The sequence below is a fragment of the Protopterus annectens genome, chromosome 1.part1 (genome assembly GCF_019279795.1).
Source record: "Protopterus annectens isolate FY-2018-M chromosome 1.part1, PAN1.0, whole genome shotgun sequence".
NCBI classification, from domain to species: Eukaryota; Metazoa; Chordata; order Ceratodontiformes; family Protopteridae; genus Protopterus; species Protopterus annectens.
The window spans coordinates 1,922,474,621-1,922,490,441 of record NC_056726.1 but is presented as its reverse complement, the minus strand read 5'-3'; positions in this window follow the sequence as shown (position 1 = coordinate 1,922,490,441).

Genomic DNA, 15,821 nt, shown 5'->3' with positions numbered 1-15,821 from the left:
CACCATTATATTGGGCGACTTCAACTACCCAAACATTGATTGGGAGCACTACTCAAGCCCCAGCACCTTAGCCCAAATGTTCCTGGAAATTATAAACTCAAATGCTATGGAACAACTAGTCACCACTCCCACAAGAGGGGACAACATACTAGACCTGATCATTACCAACATGGGGACTCTATGCTCCACACCAGAAGTATATCCCTCATTGGTAAGATCAGACCATAAATTAATTTCACTGGATGTCTACATCCCGACCCCACCCCCAGCCCAGAAAACCAGAGTGAAAAACTTCTCAAAAGCGAACTTCTCACTTCTCAAAACCGAAGTGGAATCCTTCAAGGCCCCAGGGCCAGTGGAAACTAAGGCCCAAACTGCAGAATCCTATATAAATGCATTCTATGGACATCTCCAGGAATGCATGGATCATGCTATCCCAAACAAAACCAAGACCCAATCATCCAAAGGCAGGCGTCCAGTCTGGTGGACCCCTGCCATAAATAAACTGTACAACAGAAGGAGGAAGCTACTACATGATAGAGCAAAATCCCTAATAGGGAAGGCATCTCTGATCAGCACTAGCAAAAAATTACGATCCCTCATAAAATCCTCCAAGGCCAGCTTCGAGAGAAAAATTGCACAGGACACCAAAGACAATCATAAGGCTTTTTTCAGTTATGTTAGAAACCTGGGATGCAACTCCCAGACTTGTTCTGAGTTGATTCTAAATGACAAAAATACACTGAACCCACAGACATCGCCAATATCCTGGCAGACAGGTTCAGTGCAAACTCCCCCCCCCAAAAGAGCAAGTATCTATCCCGGCAGAGAGCTGCCTCCCAAACATCTCAGATGCTCAGGTGAAGGCTGCCCTCTCCAAAGCAAAAAACACTGCTTCCATGGGACCAGATGGCATCCCAGGTTGCGTCCTACATGAACTCCAAGAGGAACTAATCCCTCAAATAAAACAGCTATACAGTCTCAGCCTCACTACAGGATATGTGCCCACAGAATGGCGTACAGCAACAGTGGTCCCACTCCACAAAGGTGGAGCCTCTACGGACCCTGGAAACTATTGCCCCATAAGCCTGACTAGCTTAGTCTGCGAGGCTATGGAGAGGATCATCATGGAGCTCATAAACAAAGACATTGGGGACCTACAGACACTAGATCCTACCCAGTTCGGCTTTGTCAAGGGCAGATCCTGCCTTTTGAACCTGGTTGACTTCTTTGAAACAGTCACCAAAGCCATAGATGAAGGGAAGGTAGTCCACACAGCCTATCTGGACCTTGCAAAGGCATCTGACACAATACCCCACTCGGGCATCATAGATAAGCTATCCAGCTTAAATATAAACTCCTATGTCACAAGATGGGTTGCAAACTGGCTCAAAGACAGAATCCACAGTGTGAGAGTTGCTGGAGCCATATCAGACTCGAAACCGGTCACAATTGGCATCCCACAGGGTTCTGTCCTGGGACCACTCTTGTTCGGTATATACTTTTCCGAGGTACAGGCAAACGTGGGAGGACTATGGCTCACCAAGTTCGCAGACGACTGCAAACTGGGCGCCATAATCAACTCTCCAGCTGACACAAACATCCTTCAAAAAGGTCTCACAGAGACAGATAACTGGTGCTAGCGCCATGGTTTAAAGCTAAATGCCAAAAAATGTATAGTCATACCCTTTGGCAAAAACAATGTGCCCACAAATTACCACATAGGCGGAAACCCATTAAGTACAGAGAAAGTTATTAGGGACCTGGGGACCCAAGTTGATAGCAATCTCTCCTTTGAAAACCACATTGCCAAAGTGGTTAGAAAGACCTTCTACATAGCCCACCTCATCACAAAAAGTTTCACATCTAGATCAAGAGAGGTAATCGTGCCCCTTTATTCATCCATCATCAGGCCCATCATAGAATACAATGCCCCTTTTGGGATGTACCTTACCCGACACCTGCAGCAATTAGAAAGACCCCAAAAGTATCTCACCAAGAGGATCAAGGGTCTCAAACAGATGCCATATGCTGCTCGGTTAAAAAAACTCCAGCTCTACTCAGTTGCATACCGCCTACTTCGAGGCGATCTATGCCTGACATACAAAGCTATGTCAAATCCAGAATTAATGGACATGCCCCACCTCAGTAAATCTAAATCCCTTAGAGCTGCACGCTCGAGGGACTTGAACCTCAGCACAGAAATAAATAGAACTTGCTGGAGGGACAGGTTCATAACTCAGAGGCTCCCTTCGCTCTGGAATAGAATTCCAGTTCATGTGAGGCAGAGCACCTCACTGAATCTCTTCAAGAAGAGTCTCGATAAGTGGATGTGGGATCATAGGTTTGTCCCAGGGATTACTCCCGTGTCACTATTAGACAGAGGGACAGTAAACTAAACCTTAAAAAGGGCACAGTATACTCAAATCAAGGGGTGGCGTAAGCCATACAGAATTGGGCTTGGCTTATAATTGCCCCAGGGCAGATAGCCTAGTATGAACCTATGAACCTATGTATCTGGACTAGACCAGTTACAAGAGAAGTGGGAAAGAAGCTCAAACGTAGGCTTTTAAACCAGAAAAATTGAAAGAGATGGAAAAATTGGTGCAAGGATTTCTATTCTGCCTGCTGTGCTAAAAGATTTGTGTGTAGTGCATGACTATTTTCATATGGCTGGACACATCTGCAGGCAATGAGCTTGAGCTCTGCATGCAGTGCTTTTGCTGCAAGGAATATCTTTATTCAAAGACTGAATTATAAGCTCTCTGCATCTAGGGCATACAGTTTGGAGCTGTAGATTCACAAAAAATAATTTAAAAAATAACTACACTTGGTTATGATGAAGCACTAAATTATTTTGTTTTTCTAGTGAATGTATCTCTTAATTGTATTCTGAGGAGAAGGTAACGGAACTAAGTGCATGTATTTCATTTTGCTAGTTTCTGAGTGTGTGACCTAGAGATAGTTCATAGATTTCACAGTCACATAATAGCAAACATGAAAAAAGCACTTTTTTTATGTTGTTATCTAATAAATTGTTTTCAGGCTGTTTTATGTGACTTTTGTTTTTACTTTAATACAGTGCTGTATTTAAGAATTTGTTGGATAAGTGTATTGAAGTATATTCCACTATGCTGAATGTTTCTCCATAATTGCTTTTTATGTTGAGGATAAATGTAATTAAAATACACCTTTGCCAGTTTCTGACTGTATGGCCTAGCGATATTTCATAGCAATAATTTCTTTGCAAAAAAAAAAAATACTTTTTATAAGTTATCATTGGGTTATACATACAATCACAAACTGGCAAACATAAAAGAGAATTCACTCCATATAGTTTTTATGCAGTTACATGTAGCTTGTTTTGATTTTGCCTGAGGATTTTATAGCACTGCAGTTAAGAAGTTATTTAACTCATTGAGTGAGCTGAAGTGTATTGTCCTGTACTGAAGGTTTCCCTGTAACTGCTTTGTGGGCTTGGAGTTAATTAATAAAAATTGTGCTTTTGTCCGTTTGACTGTATAACCTAGTAATGCTTTGTACAAAGCAATTATTTCTTTGTGAAGTACTGTGATAATAGGTTACACAGTCACCCCTTGACATGCATAGATGCACATTTTTATTTTCCCTTTACCTTGCTAAATATATTCTTGCTGTGTTTGGTGTTTTATTTGAGTATGAATAAGTTTTTGAATGGGCCATTGTGCTTATGAAAGAGGTTGGACCAGAGAGAAATGTATATGGAATATTTCATGTTAATTGATTTTTGAAGTGAGGGTAAACAGAATTAAGAATATGCACTGGATGTGCCAGTTTTTGAAATTATTCCTTCTTTTTTGCTTTTAGTAGAGAATCAATAGATCACTGAGCACATGGTGGCAAACATAAAAGGCATATTTCTTTTAGCTCAACACATAAAGACTTTGTATGCTGTTTCAGGTGACTTTTATTTTACTATGATAAGGTTTTAAATGCATGTATTTAAGGAGATAAATCTGTGTGCGTCTATGAAATGCCCCAGGTAAATATACCTGGTGGCTAGAGGAATCCAGACTCAAGCCCTGTACCTTGGGTACAAGGTAACAAGAGCTTAAACTTCCTACCCACCACCACTTGTGAAAACTTTCCAGATTTATGCCTCATAGTTTTGTTCTGTTCCTCATAACATCTGTGGTTTTCTGGATTTTTGTGGCAAATTAGTGAAGGATTGACTTAACTAAATAATGGCAGGTGTTTGAATTTTAGACTTCATATTCTTCAGAAAATGAATGGTAACACAAAACCTTTTATTCTACCAATTTTCTAAGTTTATAACATTAGTATTTGAAAATGTTCCCTATTTTTGGGGCTGTACTCCTCCATTATTGGCTTTGTCCAGGTTGTTTTGTGCTAAGAGGTTGAGACCTATGGTGAGAAGTGAAAATTAAATTCTGTGTTCTCCCTTTATTGGTATTGTCCATGTTTTTTGTACTAAGAGGTTTGGAACTATGGTGAGTGAGAACTGAATTCACTAAATGATAGCCATTTAAGTTTCAGTCTTCCTAACTTTTAGGAAGCTGCTCATTTAGCATAGTAGTATGTTGATCTGACTATAGGGTCCTGGGTTCAAGATTTGGCAGTGAAGCATTTGGTGGTTACCCAGCATTTTATTCTAGCAACTTTCCAAAATTATATAAGCAATGCTTAAAATGTGCCCCTGGTTTGTGGGCTTTTGCCCCCCCCCCCAATAAATGTTGGCTTTTTCCAGATTTCTTGTGCTGCAAAGTTGGGAGATACAGTTGAGTGTCAAGTGGATTTTACAAGGAGCTGAGAACTTCAGGGGATGAGTAGCTTAGTGTCGCTATAGTAAGTTGGCTTGCATTGTTAATAGCATATCAGGTTAAATGCTTGGTTTTGATGCAAAAAGCTGTGAGTTCTACTCCCACAGTATGTAGATGCATTGTTGATTCTGTACTGTGTTGTACTTTTAAAGGGTGTGGGTATAACAAGTCAAGGATGTAGCTACATATACAACAGAAGTGAGAAAATGTCATGCACAAGGGCTTTTGTGCCTCAGTTGAAAGAGCAAAAATATCATTAACCCAAATTCAGAAACAGAAAATCAGAATTATTATATTCTGTGCTGCATTATATAAGAAAAATATTTTGCAACAAGTATAGTACATTTTCCAGCTTTCAGGATAAAACACATAGTTTTCCACTGCAGACAGTGGAGAAGCAAGAGTGGCCAGTTAACAGAAGCTGGACAACAATGATAGTTTTGATGCTTCAGGATGAATGTAGGAGAGGGTCTGTCAGTACGTGGACTAAAAATTGGAAGTCTTAAAACATGCAGTCTACCTAGTTTATTTTGTTGTGCATTTACAGCTATTGAGTTGGTCTGATAACACAAATTAGAGTAAGTCAAGCAAAAAATGAAATTGCAAAATAAGTTTGAGAAGCTGTGCAAGATGCCCATGGCTTACATCACTGTCATTACATATATATGTATATATATATATATATATATATATATATATATATGTGTGTGTGTGTGTGTGTGTGTGTGTGTGTGTGTGTGCGTGTTTGCGTGTGTGGAAGTAGACTTGTATGATGGAAATACTCTGAACTGGGCAGTTTTGTCATTATTGGTTCATGCATTTTGTCTCATTGCCTAAAGGAAAAATGCTCAACCAATAAATTTAAAATGCGCTCTAAGTCTAACACGTGTGCTGTATTATACAAAGAATATAATTTAATAAAGTCAGGAAGGTTTATCAAGAACACATGTATGTTTCTTGTTTTGTGTGCAAGGGGCCTATAATTTGAAAACAGCCCAAAGGTAATCTTTATCCACCACTGTCCGGATGCATTTTCTTTGGATGTGGTGTGGGTTTCAATGCTATTTCAATGAATGTGAATTTCAAGGGCAGAGAAATTTTAATGTTAAGTCTATTTTCATTGTGAGACAGTATTGCTTTGTTTAGCAGGTATCTATTAGTGTTTGTGCATTGTGCTATAAAATGCAAAAATATAATCCAAAATGATTGCAGAAGTAAAGCAATATGCCCATTAGTGTTTATGGCAAATGGGGTGAAATAGCCAGGTAATGGGAAATAGGAATGGCTGCAGTGGGACTCTGGTGCCATATGTTGGTTATCTGTTCTTCAATTTGCATTTGAAAGTTGGTATCCCACAATTCCATTGGAGTGGGCGGGGTTACGCAATTATGTATGCAACATTTATGTTAATAATAGCATACAGATTTTTACCTATTTTTCATGGGCCTTGTCCAGATTTTTGATGTTTCCAGGTTGAGAGGTATGACTCCATGCAGGAATAGTGCTATTCCTGCATAGAGTGAACCATGGGCATTTAGGATTAGCATTAACAGCAGCGCCCCTTGCATATTCATGAAGGCACACTACTGGTAAGGCTAAATGGACATGAAGAGTACTGAGTGCAGGGAGCTCAATTTAGTAGTGCACACACATATAGCATGCTCCCTGCACTCAGAAAATGCTGTACTTTCTAAAAGTATTTCAGTGTCCGCGGACACTGAAATGAGATATAAAAAGAGTATTTCAGTGTTCACGGACACTGATATAGCTAGGGGAGCAAGAAACAATGCAGACAGTGTGTGACAGGTTATGTCACACACACCCCTGCATTGTAAAAATGCCATACGGCCATAGCCGTCAACTGTACAGGTTTCTGCAGAATTCACAGATGCCTCCCTCACATACTTCTCACCCTCCTAGAGCAAGAAAGCTGTACAAAGCCATAAATAGTGGGGGGAGAGAAAGGCATAAAAATTGGGACACCTCCTAAATATTGCACTTACACACCCGGAAAGTTGATAGAATTAAAGGTTTGCAGTAGCACAAACTTCCTGCAAAGTATGAAGACTAAAAACCCAAATGTCTGCCATTTTAAAGTGCTATATGGCCATAGCCCTGAACTTTACAGGTTTCCACAGAATGCCCAGATGCCTTCCTCACATACCTCTCAATCTCCTATAGCAAGAAAGCTGTACAAAGCCATAAATAATGGGGGGGACAAAGACAAAGAAATAGGGACACATTTTAAATATTGCACTTACAAACCCAGAAAGTTGATATAACAAAAGGTTTGGAGTAGCACGGATTTCCTGTAGGGTATGAAGCCTGAAACCCAAATGTCAGTCAGTATGTTCTTAAACCCCAAGTGATTTGCCAATGATTTGCTAGAAAACCACTGCCACACTTCCTAAGTTTGTAAGAGCAATAATTAAAATCTGTCCCTATGTGTCCCTTCACAATTTCCTTTACTGTGACTGACAAGGAGTACAGATACATGTAAATAAAGAGGGTTTATTACTTTATTTCCCCACTCTAAGGTATGTTTAAGCATAGCTGAGTGGGTGTGCATGTTATAGCCCTATGGTCAGCTTTGCTGAAACATCCCATAGGAGAAAAATAAAAATAGACAGCTAAAATCCTCATACTGAGATAGCATAGTGGTTAGAGTCCTGGTTTTGTATGCAGGCATTCACTGTTTGAGTACCAAGACAAGAGCTTTATTTTTACATGGGAAAGCAGTGTTAAAATTATTATTTTAATGTTTAATTATGTAGTAATTGATATCTGTCAACCAGGGTAGTGTAGCTGGTCTAAAATGTAAGTGTGAGTGTATATAACATATGAAATCACCCATATATACACAAGTGTCCCATACAGTATAGTCACACCCCATGGTAATGTAATGAAAACACATATAGGGACATCATGTAAAGTAAATCATACACACTTACAAATATATCAGTAATGATTAATGAAGTCATAACCTGATATTTTTTTAAAATGAAAAGTGAGCAATGGAAGCAGTACTCAGCTATGATTAGTTGGTGTAAGCATTGCTTAAATGTGAATGCTAAGCAGCAGTCAGCTCAGCTAAACAGATTTGCCCACTGTTAAGCAATGCTCAGCAATTACCCCTTTAAGCGCTGTTCAACCCAGCTCAGTGAGTTTGTGCACCGCTTAGCTGAGCTCAGCATTTTCAAAATGGTCCAATGATGGAAAAGTGCAGGAATATGGCTTTATTTAAACTGTGCAGGCGGGAATGCAGCCATAACCTGTTTAGTTTGATCTCTGCAGGAACATGTCTGGCGTTGAAGAGGGAGCGCTGTTTTGGGTGCATCACTGGGGCATCCTGGAGTCCAGGGTCATGGCTGGACTCCTCGTAGAACATCATGATGACAGACCACTGCATGGCCAATACCAGGGCTCTTAGTACAAAGTGGAGGCCTGGGACTGTCTGGCACACGACCTAACCAGTGCCACTGGAATCCCCCAAACTGGTGAGCAGGTATGGCATCATTATGCCGACCTAAAGCATAGGAAGCAGGAGCTCTTTGTACAATGGATCCAAGATGCTCTGGACTGGTGTGCTTCAGCAGTTTGTAAGTATCCAGTCTGAGCTGTAACAAATACTAGCCTGGGTGTATGATAGACAGGTATGCATAATGTTTGTTTCTCCCCATACAGCTGCAGAAGTGAGGGCTATGAACATCGAGGCCCATGCTACCAGACTAGCAAAGATGCGCTGACAGGCTGGTGAGTACAGATCTATCTTGCAGTATATAGTGCCATAAAGTAGAAGGAGTACATTGTTTACTGGCAGTAGTATATTGTGTATTGTGTCTAATGAATAAAACAAGTTTGTCACACTAATACTTATCCACAGGATGTCCATTAATAAAAGTGTCGTTTCACTGTAATAAAAAGTATACAACAAACTGTTGTGTTTATTCTGGTATGTTGCTGTAGAAATAGAATGTGTACAGGTTCTTAACAGCATATATAGCATTGACAGCATGAAATAACGGAGGCCATTCCAGAAAACAGCTAGTATGCATTGCAGTCTTGTGTTAACATTTGCTTTCCAGATTGTATTATATCAAAGGAGTAGTACACAGTACAATAGTTATCTGCCATGTATGAATCCCAGGATTACAAGGTCAGACTGTCCAACCTAGAGAGTATTAGTCAGAAATCCATCTAGCAAGCAATAGTATTTCCCAAGTAGTTCAGTGTGATGGAAAACAGCAGTGTTGTTCATTTTAGCACACCCAGACACACAGTTCGAATCCAGGGAGTGGTACTTAGATGTGTGCATATATACACAATAGAAGCCCTGAATATTTGTAGAAACAGTCAGGAAGTGTTAACAGATATTTTCCCCACAGATCTCACAGGTAAACAAATGTGTGTAGTGGCTGTATGAAGGGTATACTAATACACCTGGATATGTGTATAAACAGTCAGAAAGTGGTAACAGATATTTTCTCCTTAACTCTTACAGGTAAATAAATGTACATAGTAGCTTTATGAAGGGTATACTAACATACGTGAATATTTGTAGAAATAGTCAGAAAGTGTTAACAGGTATTTTCTCCACAGCTCTTACAGGTAAAGAAATGTGTATAGTAGTTGTATGAAGAGTATACTAATACACCTGCATTTTTGTAGAAACATTCAGAAGGTGTTAACAGATATTTCTCCACATGGCTTACAGGTAAAGAAATGTGTGTGGTAGCTGTATGAAGGGTATACTAATACACTGTGTACAACTTTTCCACTGTTCAGCCCAATATGCCTGCAAATGTCAGCAGGATAGGTACATACACCATGCCCTCTTCCCAATACATGTCTCTCAAGTGTCACGCCTTCATGGCTACTCGTCACTGCTGCCAATCACCTTGGACACAGGTAGGCATCCAGGTGAACTATGCTAATAGCTGACTCACACAAGTTCATTGCAGGGTGATCCTTCTATGTCAAGTATGTAACCCTGACATGTACAGGGCCCCTCCAGTAAAGTAGCCATAGTGTATCCAGTCTGCCCCATATTATTACAGGTTGACAGTCTAACAGCTATGTATGTGCTACAGCAGCTATGGGCCAGAGGTAGATGTAAAGTTAGTGCAGGCCTGTAGAGTATTGAGCAGTGCTGTTGTGAAAAATAGAAGCCAATGCAGTTGTTAATGGACTTTCTATTCTCTCCCCCCACCTGTCATCTGCATCAAAAATTATTATTCATATATAGTGGGTATGTTGTTCTCAAAAACTATTGTTGGGACATGTCTTCTATTATTGTTCATATATTTCATTGGTTGCATATTAACATACCTTGTTCAAATACCATTATTGGTGGCCTGTTGCCGTCAATGTAACTTGCATGCCGTTAAAATGCTTATTGTTGTTCCATTTATGCATGTGGTCTGCTTGTTATGTATCCTACATGAACACAGGCATGGGCTCTCAGATCCATTCCGCACTGTAATCAACCACAGCCTGAGCATTGGTGTCATCTCATCTGCACAGAGGACAGCCACTGTCATTCCTATATACAAAGGCCGAGCGATCATCAGACCCAGGTAGTCATATGCACATCAGCCTAACTAGCCTGCTCTGCAAGGGTATGGAAAGCAATATCAAGGACATTATGAAAAGGGACATCGGCAACATCAAAATGCATGAGCCCACAAAGCATGGTATTGTCAAAGGGAGATCAGGCCTGTTAAACCTGGTCAACCTCTCTGAAATGGTCAACAAACACAAGGACGAGGGGAAGATGGTGAACAATGCCTACCTTCACCTAGTACACTTCTCTCACAATATTCACTAGGTGGCCAGGATACATACCCCTACACAGCTAGGCTCCAACCGGTATGTTACCAGGTGAGTAGCTAACTGTTCCACTGATAATACCCACTCAGTCAAAGTAGTAGAGCCCACCTCTAGTAGTAGATTCTTCCAAAGCTGTGTACCCCAATGATCGGTTTGGGGGGCTCTACTGTTTGAGATATACGTATCTGAGGTACAGGACAAAAGCAGTGGTCTGTGGCTGACCAGGTGTACAGATGCTTGTAAGCTGGACAGTGTCATACATTCCCTACTGATGTGAGCATCCCCCAAGAGGCACTCACCCAATTAATGACTGGTGCAAGAAGCATTACTGCAAACTGAATGCCAGGAGAGGCATCATTCTCCCTGCTGTGGCAGATGTCATTCACTCTAAGTATGACAGTAATAATGTACTGGGAATGCAATCAGGTGTAAGGTGACTTGTGCACCAAGGTTGGTAGCAACCTGACGGTTTCCCACCATGTGGGCACCATTGTATGAAAGGCTGTCTACATGGCCCACCTCACAAATATGGGCATGTCATCCAGGAACTAGGAGGCCACAACATCCCTGTATTCCACCCTCATCAGACACATTACCGAGTAGAATGGTTCTTTGGCAGGTACCTTGCCAAACAAATGCAGCAGTAACAGAGACCACAGAGGTTCCTGACTAGGCAATTCCAGGGTCTGCAACACCTATCCTATACAGGTAGGCTGAAAGCCTTGTCCCTGTACTTAGTCTCATATGGACTGATCATAGGTGACCTGTGTCTGGTATATAAAGCCATGTCCATACCAGCCTTGATGGCATTTCTGCATATCTGTAAGACAAATTGCACTCATGCATCATGCACGCAAGGTCTTCACCAGGTCTCTGAAATGTATAGTACTTGTTGGCAGGGTAGTGTGGTGTCCCACACAATACATTGTCTGTAAAATACACTCCCTGCCCATGTCTATCAGAGTATGTGTATAGCCCTCTGTTAAAGGAAGCTGGACGACTGCATGGGAAACAGATGAGACACCCCTGGGATCCTGCGTGTGTCCCAGCTGGACAGGGGAAACAGGTGCTGGCTTGGTCAGGGCATGGGTGAAAGTCTGGGCCAGTCTTATGAGGGCATCAGGGGCAATAGCCTATATCATTTTATGAGGCTATGCACCTAGTACTTTACATGTGGCCTGTATGTATTGTAGACTGTCCTGCAATGTTGTCTGAAAGTAATCCCTATGAATCTAAACTGTATATGTACTGCAGTGATAGTGTATAGTCCTGTCCCCCCATCAGTTATCATCACATATCGTTACACCTTATCAGTGAGTGTAGTCTGTATAGCAGTAAGTCAGCTCTTACAGTATGTGCATATGCACTTGGTAGCACTGTATAGCTCACTCCAATAGCCTTGGTCTTGGCTACAATTACCATTCTGCTACTAGGCCCATCACACAGTAGGATTTGTCACCCTTTCTTGTGGACCGGACAGTAGCAGTGATAGTGATGGATTGCAGCAGGCAGAACTACTTACTGTAAGGTCTGCACTGAAGGGCCCTTAGGTGTCACAGCTGTGCCAGACTGTACCAGGTGTGTGTGTGTGTGTGTGTGTGTGTGTGTGTGTGTGTGTGTGTGTGTGTGTGTGTGTGTGTGTGTGTGTGTGTATTCGTGTGTGTGCATGTGTGCGTGTATGTGTGTGTGTGTGTGTGTGCGCACGCGTGTGTGTGTGTTCGTGTGTGTGCATGTGTGTGCGTGTGTGTATGTGTATGTGTGTGTGTGCGTGTGTGTGTGCATGTGTGTGTGCGTGCGTGTGTGTGTGTGTGTGTGTGTGTGTGTGTGTGTGTGTGTGTGTGTGTGTGTGTGTGTGTGTGTGTGTGTGTGTGTATCCCAGCAAACATAATACTGCAGTATATTAATTTACATATGTTGTGTTCCCCTCGCAGGTGAACACAGGGGTTGTTGTCCCTCCCCCTCACAACCTGATGTCAGTGTCTTAACAGACTCCCATGACAATGGTGGTCATAGTGAGGCACAGGTGGAGTCGTTGGTGCCTGGACCCGTGCCATTGTTTTTCATGCCACTTTCACCCACCATGTCCCTTCACACAATCAGTATGCCCACACATGCCCAGTCCCCAGCAGGCATGAATAGTGGACAGGTTAAGGGTGGTGGCATGGAAATGCTAGTGTGTTGAGTATGGTGAGTGTGAGTGTAGACATCAGCCATAGGCAGAGACCAGGTGAGATCACACACGGGCAGATGGACAATGGTGCTCAACAGAGAACTGCTGTCCATCAAACCCCTATCGCAAGTGCCATGGCAGGTGTCACCAGATGCATGTTATGGTCTGTCATGGAAGCACAGGTGTGTACTGACTGCAACACCAGACAGATGTGCAGGGTCATGCATGCAGTGATCCCTGCACTGCATGGCGACCTCCACGGCAGTTGTGATGCCATATGTCATCCTGCCAATGTTGTGGATAGACAGTGGGGTGAGACTTTGTCACTGCTTGACCATGCATTGTTTGTCCTCGAGTATATAGTGGGCATTGTCCATGTGGATGTAGGTCAGCGATATGATCAGCTGTGAGCCCACATGGCCAGGCACTTTAACAATCTCATAGTGGCAGTACCAACAGCATTACTGGAGGGAGGGTGCTAACTACACCACACCAGGGCAGGCCATACAAACATTGTCCTGGCCAGTCCCATCAGGGACACAGATCCAGCAGACAGCAGTCACCATCAGGGAGTAGTACTGCATCTGTCCTTGGGCCTGGTGATGCCAGTGATACCCCTGGCAGAACCGGTTACCGCATCTCTGCCAGGAGATGGTGAACCGTACATCCTGCCATGTACGATCCACAGCTGTCCAACATAGACCTATGTTGGGCATCCACATTGCTTGCAGGTGTGTAAACAAATACTCACACATCCCTATCCCAGATCAGTCACAACCAGACATGTACAGCTCCTCTGCATGGCCCAGTTGAACATCACCCCTCCAGACACACACACACACACACACACACACACACACACACACACACACACACACACACACACACACACACACACACACACATGATCTCAGCCATATGTCCCAGCATAGGCCTCTGGCAATCCAACACCACACCCTATGAGTGAGATGTAACGTGTACCACAACCCTGTTATCCATACCATCGATGCACAGACATGCTCATATGGGTCTGATGCACAAGGTGATGATGGTACAGTGTATTAATGTCATACTGTGTAAGGTGCTGTCTGCTGGCAGTAGTTATGGGTACACATTGAGGTGAATATACCTTGTTAGCCATGATGCACTATTGCTGTTGCTAATGCTGACTGACTGTAGTGTCACGTACTGCATTCTGGTTGTGGTCCAGGTGTCTGTGTGTCTGCAGGCTGTGGGCCTTTTGGCAGTAGCAATGCTGGCTTAGGCAGAGTAGTAACACAGTCACCTTTTCATAGCCGAGATACAACTGTACATGTACATGTTTCCCAGGTGTGATCACATGCAACAGTGTGTGAAGGGCAATTGTGGCAGACAGTGTGAACTTGCATATATACCCTTGACACAGCTGCCTAGCCCACATACATGTCACCTGGGTGTTCCATAGGCCCACAGGCTCACACATACAAAGGAGGTTACTTGAGTAGGGGCACTATGTCCCTCACCAGCTTAGCCATTACATTCACTGCAACAGATTCAGCTATCAGGACCTGTTGACCCTGTCATTTCTGTCACATCCACTTGCCCATCATGCAGTTGATGAAGGTTTGCCTGGTATTTCTTATGACAGGTTTGGGTTATGTATTCCTAACACAAGTCAGCCTGTGCTAGTCTAACCTGACAATCACCAGCATGTGTGTCTGCTATCTCAAATGCATGGCTGGCCTCTTGTGCTGGCAGTGCACACAGAGTTATAGCCCTGTACATGGGGAAGCTGATGAAGGGCTGAGCACAGCCCCTACCAGTCTTATGAGCGATAGCACTAGATACATAACACAGATAGCATATCAGTGCTATAGTGTGGCAGTGTCTGCTACTACTATTGAAGTGGATGAAAACTGCAGGGACTGTTAGGATTGGCAAAGGTAGTTTCAGAAGCCCTTAACATGTTAAAGTCATCTCACACATGCACATGCACACCACTGCATGGGGACATGCATTGAGACACACATGCACATGGAGGTGACACTTATCAGAGTGGATGACCTACCCATCTATTAATGTACAATACACAGTGATACCATTTCACCACAGTGGCTTGGTGTTAGAAACTGTGTAACTGTTCTTTGTATGGTGTATGACATCTGTATGGGCCGAGGGGGAGTTCACATGGTGGAAGAGGCACACAACATGGTATAGCCATTACATACACACACTGCAGACAGCCACAGGGGCTGTACACACAGAAACACATACACAGTTGCCAATAGATATATTAGTAACCCTACACATCCACTTGTATGTACTATAGTGCTGCTTATACATGCCATGCTGCACATACATTATATGCCTGGGACATAACACACATCCTCTTACAACAGGTAATCTTGCAAATGCCTTCATGGATGGTGGTATAACCCACCAGACATAGTGATTGGTCTCATCTACTGCTCCTACATATGCCAAAAGTGATACTGTGACAGACTTTGCATCAGCATGATGTATCAGTCAGGTACGATGTCTGATGCTGGCATGTGTGTCAGTACGGTAATTGTGACATGTTTGGCAATGATATCACAGGAATGCTCATTGTCATGGGACACAGACAACATATAGGTTGCAAACATGTGGATATCCCATGTACATCTGTACAGATGACTGGTATGGGCTGTATAGTCTTACATGGTGCATGCAAGGCAGATGCCATTAACAGGGTCTTTAAAGCAATGTCATGGGTAGGGGGTCAACAGGCTTTAAAATGGTAAAACCTACACACACAACAGCCACAGGGGATAAGCTTCATGCACTACTATAGTTGGCAATGAGATCAGAACTCCTACCGGTCTAACTATTTCCATGCAGTTATTGCACATGCCACAGAGCTTAGACGGCTGATAAGTGTATATAGCTACATCTAGAATGAATTACATCAGCAGGCTTTGTAACATAGGGCAATGGGACATGTTCTGGGTGGCAACACACTGAAAATGGTATAGCCCACACCA